Raw genomic sequence first — 8,242 nt, 5'->3', positions numbered from 1 at the left:
TCTCCTTCAGTTCTGCTCTGATCTTAGTTATTTCTTGTCTTCTGTTAGCTTTTGAGTTTTTTTGATCTTGCTCCTCTAGTTCTTTCAATTTTGATGATAAGGTGTCGATTTTAGATCTTTCCTCTTTTCTCTGGTGGGCATTTATTGCTATAAATTTCCCTCTCAACAGTGCTTTAAAGTTGTCCCAGAGATTCTGGTAAGTTGTGTCTTAATTCTCATTGGCTTCAAAGAACATCTTTATTTCTGCCTTTATTTCATTGTTTATCCAGTTGACGCTCAGAAGCAAGTTGTTCAGTTTCCAAGTTGTTGTGTGGGTTTGAGTGTATTTCTTGATACTGAGCTCTAGTCAGATTGCGCTGTGGTCTGATGGACTGTTTGTTATGATTTCTATTCTTCTGCATTTGCTGAGTAGTGATTTGCTTCCAATGATGTGGTCAATTTTAGAGTAAGTGCAATGTGGTGCTGAGAAAAGTGTATATTCTGTGGATTTGGGGTGGGGCACTCCGTGTATGTCTATTAGGTCAGTTTGGTACAGCTCTGCATTCAAGCCCTGGATATCCTTGTTAATTTTCTGTCTCGTTGATCTGTCTAATATTGACAGTGGAGAGTTGAAGTCTCCCACTATTATTGTGTGGGAGTCTGAATCTCATTTTAGGTCATTAAGATCTTGCTTTATGTATCTGGGTGCTCCTGTGTTGGGGGCGTATATATTTGGGATAGTTAGCTCTTCCTGTTGGATTGATCCTTTTACCATTATGTAATGTCCTTGTCTCTTTTGATCTTTGTTGGTTTGAAGTCCATTTTATCAGAGACTAGGATTGCAACCCCTGCTTTTTTGTTGTTCTCCATTTGCTTGGTAAATCTTCTTCCATCCCTTTATTTTCAGTCTATGTGTATCTTTGTATGTGAGATGAGTTCCTTGAATACAGCACACTGATGGGTTCTGACTTTTTATCCAGTTTGCCAGTCTGTGTCTTTTCATTGGGGCGTTTAGGTCATTTACATTCAATGTTAATATTGTTATGTGTGAATTTGAGCCTGCTATTTTGTTACTGGCTGATTTTCTTTCCCATTAGTTGACTCATTTTCTTCATTGGAGTTTTGGTCTTTGCCAACTGGTTTGCTTTTACAGTGACTGGTACTTTTTCCTTTCCGTGCTTAGTGTTTCTTTCAGGAGCTCTTGTAGGGCAGGTCTGGTAGTGACAAAGTCTCTCAATAATTGCTTGTCCATAAGGATTTTATTTCTCCTTCACTTAGGAAGCTTAGTTTGGCTGGATATGAGATTCTGGGTTGAAAGCTCTTTTGTTTAAGGATGTTAAATATGTGCCCCCACCCTCTTCTGGCTTGTAGGATATCTGCTGAGAGATCTACTGTGAGTCTGATTGGCTTCCCTCTGTGGGTGACCTCACCTTTCTCTCTGGCTGCCCTTAGCATTTTTTCCTTCATTTTGATGTTGCTGAATCTGATGATTGTGTGCCTTGGGGTTGCTCTTCTTGAGGAATAGCTTTGTGGAGTTCTCTGTATTTCTTGAATTTGAAATTTGGACTGTCTTGCTAGACTTGAGGAGTTCTCCTGGATAATATCCTGGAGCATGTTTTCCAACTTGGATTCTTTCTCCCCATCATATTCAGGTACAACAATCAAGCATAGATTAGTTCTTTTCACATAATCCCATATTTCTTAGAGGTATTGTTCATTTCTTTTCACCCTTTTTTCTCTTGTCTTCCCTTCTCTTTTTATTTCACTGAGTTGATCTTCAATCTCTAATATCCTATTTTCTGCTTGATCAATTCGGCTATTAAAACTTGTTTGTGCTTCACGTAGTTTTTGTGCTGTGTTTTTCAACTCCATAAAGTCGTTTATGTTTTTTTCTAAGCTGGTTATTCTAGTTAGCATTTCGTCTAACCTTTTTTCAAGGTTTTTGGTTTCTTTGAATTGAGTTAGAAGGTGTTCCTTTAGCTCAGAAAAGTTTGTTATTATCCACCTTCTGAAGCCTGTTTCTGTCAATTTGTCACACTCCTCGGTCGAGTTGTGATCCTGTGTTGTTGAGGAGTTGTGATCCATTGAAGAAGAAGAGGTATTCTGGTCTTTGATGGTTTCATCTTTTTTTGTGCTGGGTTTTTCCCATCTTTGTGGATTTACCTGGCTGTGGTGTCAGAGAGCTGCTTGATTAGGTCACTTATCTGCCTGTGGGGGTGCTACTGGGTTTCTAGGGACTCCTTCAGGTTACTAGGGAAGCTTCCTATGTCTTTTCTGTTTATACTGGGAGATTAGGCCCCCCTCTTCCTCTGACCTGTAGGAACTGCTGGGTTGTCAAGAATGCCGTCCTGTCCCGTTGCTATGTAGACATCCTGTGTTTTTTGTTAAAACATGTAGCCCAGTGCCACCCCTCTAGTGCTGGGTTGTGCCCTTCCTCCACTGGGCTGGATCATTCAGGGTTCCTCTCAGACTGTGGCACTGGCTGCGCAACCCACTAGAGTCAGGGCTTCAGCCCTCTGGGGTTTGTGGGGGAGGTTAGGGACCCACCCAGCCACACCTGGCCTCCTCCCCCTTTCAGCTTCCTCTCTCTCCAGTCATGGGATAGGGACCTGCCCAGCTGCTCCAGCTTACAGCTCTCTCTCTCTCTGGGTGGGGGTAGGGGGCGATAGCTCAGTCTGCAGGCTCTTATTCAAGTCCGTGCTTGTAACTCCTGGTGCTTGGCTGGCAAAGATCCCCTGTTCTGTGTATTGCTGAGCCTTTAGGGGAAGCGCTGTACCTTGACCGGAGTGCCAGAGGTAGAGCCTCCGACTCGCCCGTCAGATGCACTTTCTGGGTGAAGCAGCACCCCTCCAGCCTCGGTCTGCCCTGAGTGGGCTTTGCTCACCATCAGACTAGATCCATTGAAATGCACCTGGTACCTTGGTTGGAGCTAGTAGATCTCTAGATTTCTGCGTCTCTCTCCCTGGGTGTTGTGGGCTAGAGTTGTGTCTAATTGGCCATCTTGGATTGGATCCCTTTTCTAGTTTTTTCTTTACAAAAACGATACAACGAACATCTATGAGCATGTATGTGTGTCTGCATCCATATGTGTGTATCTTCATATATTTCAGAAAATATATGTATAAGAACTGCTGGGTTAAGAATATAAATATTTTCAAATACTAAAAATCACTCAAACCATACATTTGTGAGTAGTCATTGATATCAGATACAACATCACAGCAAAACAAATGTAATCAAGAATTTAAGTAAGGCACCAAAATGGGAACCAATGAGTCTCTTAAGGCAAGAAGACTGTATTAAGGGTTGATGTGGCATTTAGTGGAAAGGAATACATATGAGAGGTAATTTATATTCTCTCAAATAAATCCCCTGGGTTTCTTATCCCCTGGGTGTACTGAAAAATTATTAGTTTTCCCCTCTCCCTCCCTAAAGAAGAAAGGAATTTTCCTCTGATCTTCACAGTGAGAACCTGATGAAGCTTCTGGAGTTAAATCAGGAAAGTGTGGGGAATCCCCACTTCAGGCTGGGGCCCCAGGAGTTTTAAACTCTCAAGCTAGTTCTCAAGCTGCCCCATGCTCATAGCCACAGCACCCATTTTTCCCTTCGTAGTTAATAAACACTAATGTGAAATATAAAATGCACAAACAACTTAAAACTATGGCCAGTATTCACAGGTAGAAATTATAATACAATATAATTAAGTGACCAATTTATAATACTTACAGTCAAGTAAAATATTTCACTCAGATACCTTAAAATTAGAAATTTTCCTCTCAGGATTAGGCCACATTTTCTCTGAAAAGCCATCATCCTTGAGTCATGCCATTCCAAGAATCAGTTTTTCTTCTGATGGACAATTGCTGATCACTTAAATCTGTACCTGCCACTGACAGTGGGTATTAGTTTAACCCCAGGACGCGAAGAATCAGAACGTCTTAGAAATAAGGTAGTGGATGTTATATGTATTAATGTGCTCTAAAGATAGTTAAATTTAGATGGGAGCAAATAAAATTTCTTCTTTTTTTTTTTTAAGGCCGTGACCATTTTTTCCATTTTTATTTGATGTTTCCAAATATAAAAAAGTCAAGATTCTTACACCAAGTATCTCAAATGAGACCATGCGAAGCAATTTACTGTATACAACAATCATTTTTCCCCTTCAGTTCTGCTGCATCATACATATAACAGTGTGATTGACAGAAAACCTGGTTGGAAATGTCATCTATTTAGAAAATAACATCATGCAGGACAGTTTGTCTGCAAGTCAATTCACAAAAACTACTTTTCTCTTTTTTGTTTGGGAGGCACAGGAAACTGAAAAATCGAGCTGCCCAATTGTATTAAACTACCCAACTGAAAAAAAAAAAAATCACAAATGACAGCCCCAACACTCTGCAAACTTTGGAGGATTGAGATAGTAGACACTATTTGTTATATTTGGTAGAGTTAACTATTTAACAGAAATACATGTTCCTAGGGCCTTTCCTCTAATTTTGCTAGACTGGGTTCCAGAGGAATTGTGAAGAACCCCTTGTGTAAAATTTAAAGTGTGAAAATTGTATTGTTGCATTATGCAGATTTTTGCTACTTGCATAGACTAAAGATGGTTTGCTAAATGGCTCTGAAAATCCTGACTGAGTGTCACTATTTAGTCCAAATGTTTCTGACCAAAGAAAATTATACAACAATATTTATAGGCTAACTCTAAAGAGATGGCTGACATTAATACTGTACATATTTTACATGTCAAATACATAGTCCAAGAGTTTATAAAATAAGTTCATGCATTATTACCTTATTACCTCTAAGAATATCATGTACAAGATATGCATGCCCCCCGCTCCATTACTTATGACAGCATTTCAGGTGGAAGCAGTCTTATATACAAAAACAATCCAGTTTCTCTGCTATGTTAAGTATACAATTTAAGGAAATTTCAGAGATTACTGACCAAAAAAATCTTAGTCCATTGAAGATACAAAGTGTCAATTTGTGGGATTTAAAATATTTCCTTTATAAAAGAACACCCAGAATATGTAACCTCTACAGAAAGAAAAAATATAAAAATTCTGGATGATCATGTTTGATCACACTACGTACTTTAGAATGAAATGTCGCTGGTTAAAAGTTTTTCTGCTTTACTCATTCCTTTGAAAGTATTAATTTGTGAACACTTATATTTAGCTTAGCTGATTTATGGCATAAGATCTCATTTTCAGAACAGCACCAATTTTCCTGAAGTGTAGCAGTGCTCTATTTTTAGCAGTAATTATATTTCTAAAGGTTAATTTGTACAACAAATATTTTAACTATACTTTTTTCTGCTCTATATTCAGTTACAATATTTGCAAAGGACTGAATTCTATATAAAAAATGATCTTTTACTCTCCCCCACCCCTCATCTTCGTCAAGCTTCTCCCACCTCATTTCTTCCCTGGTTGGGGATGTGCAGAGTTTCAGGTAAGGTACCTACCTGTGTTTTAGATGGGATTCCTGATTTTAAGTGAGCATAAAGTAAAAGATTTAATTCTTAGTTCAGATATGTTGTAGTGCCTTGAAGTTATGTGACAAATAGTACCTGTTGACAACCTAGAAAAGATGAAACATTCTAAGGTACCCTATCAATCTTCAGTCTCTAACAGCTGGACAGGAAGGCAATTTTACTCAACGGAGATGCAATCATCATTGACTGGCATTTAAAGTTACATTGCAAGACTCCACTCCTATGGTGGACCACTAGATTAAATAACTGAGAATACATTTTAAGAGCAATTAACATTGAATGAAGTATGTTTCTAAGATACTTTGTGTAAAAAGAGAGTATCAATAATGGGAACTGGCAACTGAGCATGCTAAATCAAATTCCATGAATACAATTTTCATGATGTCTTTACTACATGCATTTCGCTAATATTTCCCTAAAATATTCACCAACTCTATAGAGTTATACTTTGTGTTAAGGTACTATTGAGTTCTAAGGGAAATAGCCATATCAGATAGCTAGTGACATAATATCAGTTGTGAAAATTCAGACAAATGAATTCGACAAATCCCTGAAAATGGCAAATTAAGCCCTTCGACAAAATAATTATTGGATCATACAGAAGTAGACAAAATCTGGAAAATTTGAATTAAAATCGTAATCCTATAAAACAAGTTTTGGGGTGAATGGATTTCTTTAATACCAATAGTGTTTTTCATTGCCAAGACAGATGGATTTGCTGAATATGCTAACGCTGTGAATGAGAAAACAATTTTGGGGGAAGTATACCCACAAGTAATCTGATGACAAAACAAACCACAGACTGATGTCAAATGGGCAAAAACCTGAAAATATGCTGTGAGAAATAGACAACCGAAATAATATAGGGGGTTGTGGGGTGTGGCACAGTTAAGGCATCTAAAAAAAATTCCACATGGCTTTGGCTTATTAAAATATTTTACACTATTTTTTAAAAAAGATTTGAAAGCATCTGAAAAGCATGCAAATTGTTTGAAAACCTTGCATGGCAAATTCAGACAGTTTGCAAGCGTCATTCAGATGTTTGACGAGGAAATGAAAGAAGCCTCTCCCTAAGAGACTGCTCGTGGTGGGAGAGGCCTTCCCAGTTCTATCTTACACTAGATGGCAACCCAGAGGTCTGTGCCGAGGTGACAAACAAGGCATTATTATCTGGAAGGGAAGGGACCGTGGAATTTCCATCGGCTGGGGAACAACCCCGCTTTAGCTTTTCCAGATACTCTGCATGCACAGGTTTATGACACTGGAGAACTTGGATTGCATCTTCTACTTTGAACCACTCTCTCTTCCTTCCTATATTAGCGGAATCCTCCCAATCTTCTAATATGTCAGTGACTGTTAGAACATAAACATGTGTTCTGTGCTTTCGGTCTTGGTGCTGCTCAAATACGCCCAGAAGTCTGCCTAGTTTTCCTCTGACTCCAGCCTCCTCAGAAACTTCCCTGACGGCAGCACCGCCAGGCTCCTTCTCAGGCTCCATTCCTCCTCCTGGGACCGTCCCCTGGTCTGGGCACCCGCTGCTACTCACCCGCAGCACCTGGTCCTCCCGCTCGCTGCGGAAGCACAGGCCCGCCGCCCGCTTCTTGGAGCCCTAGCACTGGTAGGTCAGCGTCTGCTTGGGCTCGAACTTCATCACAGAGGCGGGCTCCTGCTGCCGCTGCTGCTCCGGCCACCGCCGCGAGGACCCGGGCGCCGCAGCGCCGCCGGGAAGCGGGGCGAGGGTGAGCCGGGCGCAGGGCAGCCGGGCGCGCTGGTGGGTGCGGGAGGCGCCGCGAGGCCGGTCAGTCCCGGGGCGGGCGGCCGCACTGACGCGGGCGGGACGGGACGCGAGCGCGGGTCGCTCGAGCCCAGGTGCCCAGAGGAAGGCGCAGCCTTTGCAGGGGCGACCACCCCTCTCCAGGGAGCTGGCCTCCCTCTCGCCTCCGCTCCCTCTGGCCGCAGTCGCCAGGGGAAGGACCATCAAATTTCTTCTTTACAGCCAGCAGATTGGTACTGTGGCTCCTCGTCACTTACCTCCTCCATGCATCAGAATAAAATCTTTCCTCGACATAACACAAGATCACTAATAGTAGGGGAACAGGAGATGTAGTGGAAATCTCCATCGCTGAATGACTTTTAGCCTTTCTGCATAATAATGGCAGATATTTGAGTACTTGTTATGGGCAGGGTGCACTGGTAAGGCCTAATTTGTGTTATTCCATTTACTCATAACAACCCTATGAGGTAGATGGAAAATAAGCACTATCTAACAGATTGGTAATAGAATGCATAGAAAAGCTAAGCCAAGTCAACAACTGGTATGTACAGAGCCAGTATTCATATCCAAGTACTGTGGCTACAGAACTCCTACCCTTAACAATTTCGCTAAAGCTGAAGATTCATTTGCTTTAAACTCGTGAACCCCCAGGCTCCACCTCTTTTCCCGTTCCCGCTTTGAAGCTCACAGAATCTCAGTGGGTCATATCCCTCTGCCACTGGGAAGAGAAGGTGGGCAAGGGCAGATGTCTCTACAGATGTGTTACTGGGAAACTGGGTGTCACAACCTTCACCATTTAATTTGCTTTGTGTGTGTGTGTGTTTTTTTTTGTTTGTTTGTTTTTCCTGAAAGCCAAATGTGACGTATCTGGTAATAGGACCTAAGGTAATCAGGCTTTTGGTTAATCTGGCTAGGAGCTGAGCTATGTTTACTTTGTTGTAGCTATGCCAGAGGCTTATGTTTCCTCTAGAGTTTGGGTTTTG

General features: G+C 41.3%; 1 pseudogene across 1 annotated transcript; it reads right to left on the bottom strand.

Moving 5' to 3' along the window:
* Window positions 1–5,855: 5,855 nt before the first annotated feature.
* LOC108298151 lies at window positions 5,856–7,136 on the bottom strand (annotated as a pseudogene). The gene has a single exon (XR_005198697.1). The product of XR_005198697.1 is annotated as a diphosphoinositol polyphosphate phosphohydrolase NUDT4B-like (transcript).
* Between the last annotated feature and the right edge of the window lie 1,106 nt (window positions 7,137–8,242).

This window comes from Cebus imitator, unplaced genomic scaffold (assembly GCF_001604975.1).
Source record: "Cebus imitator isolate Cc_AM_T3 unplaced genomic scaffold, Cebus_imitator-1.0 Scaffold895, whole genome shotgun sequence".
Lineage (NCBI taxonomy): Eukaryota > Metazoa > Chordata > Mammalia > Primates > Cebidae > Cebus > Cebus imitator.
This window is presented reverse-complemented; position numbering and strand designations above follow the sequence as displayed.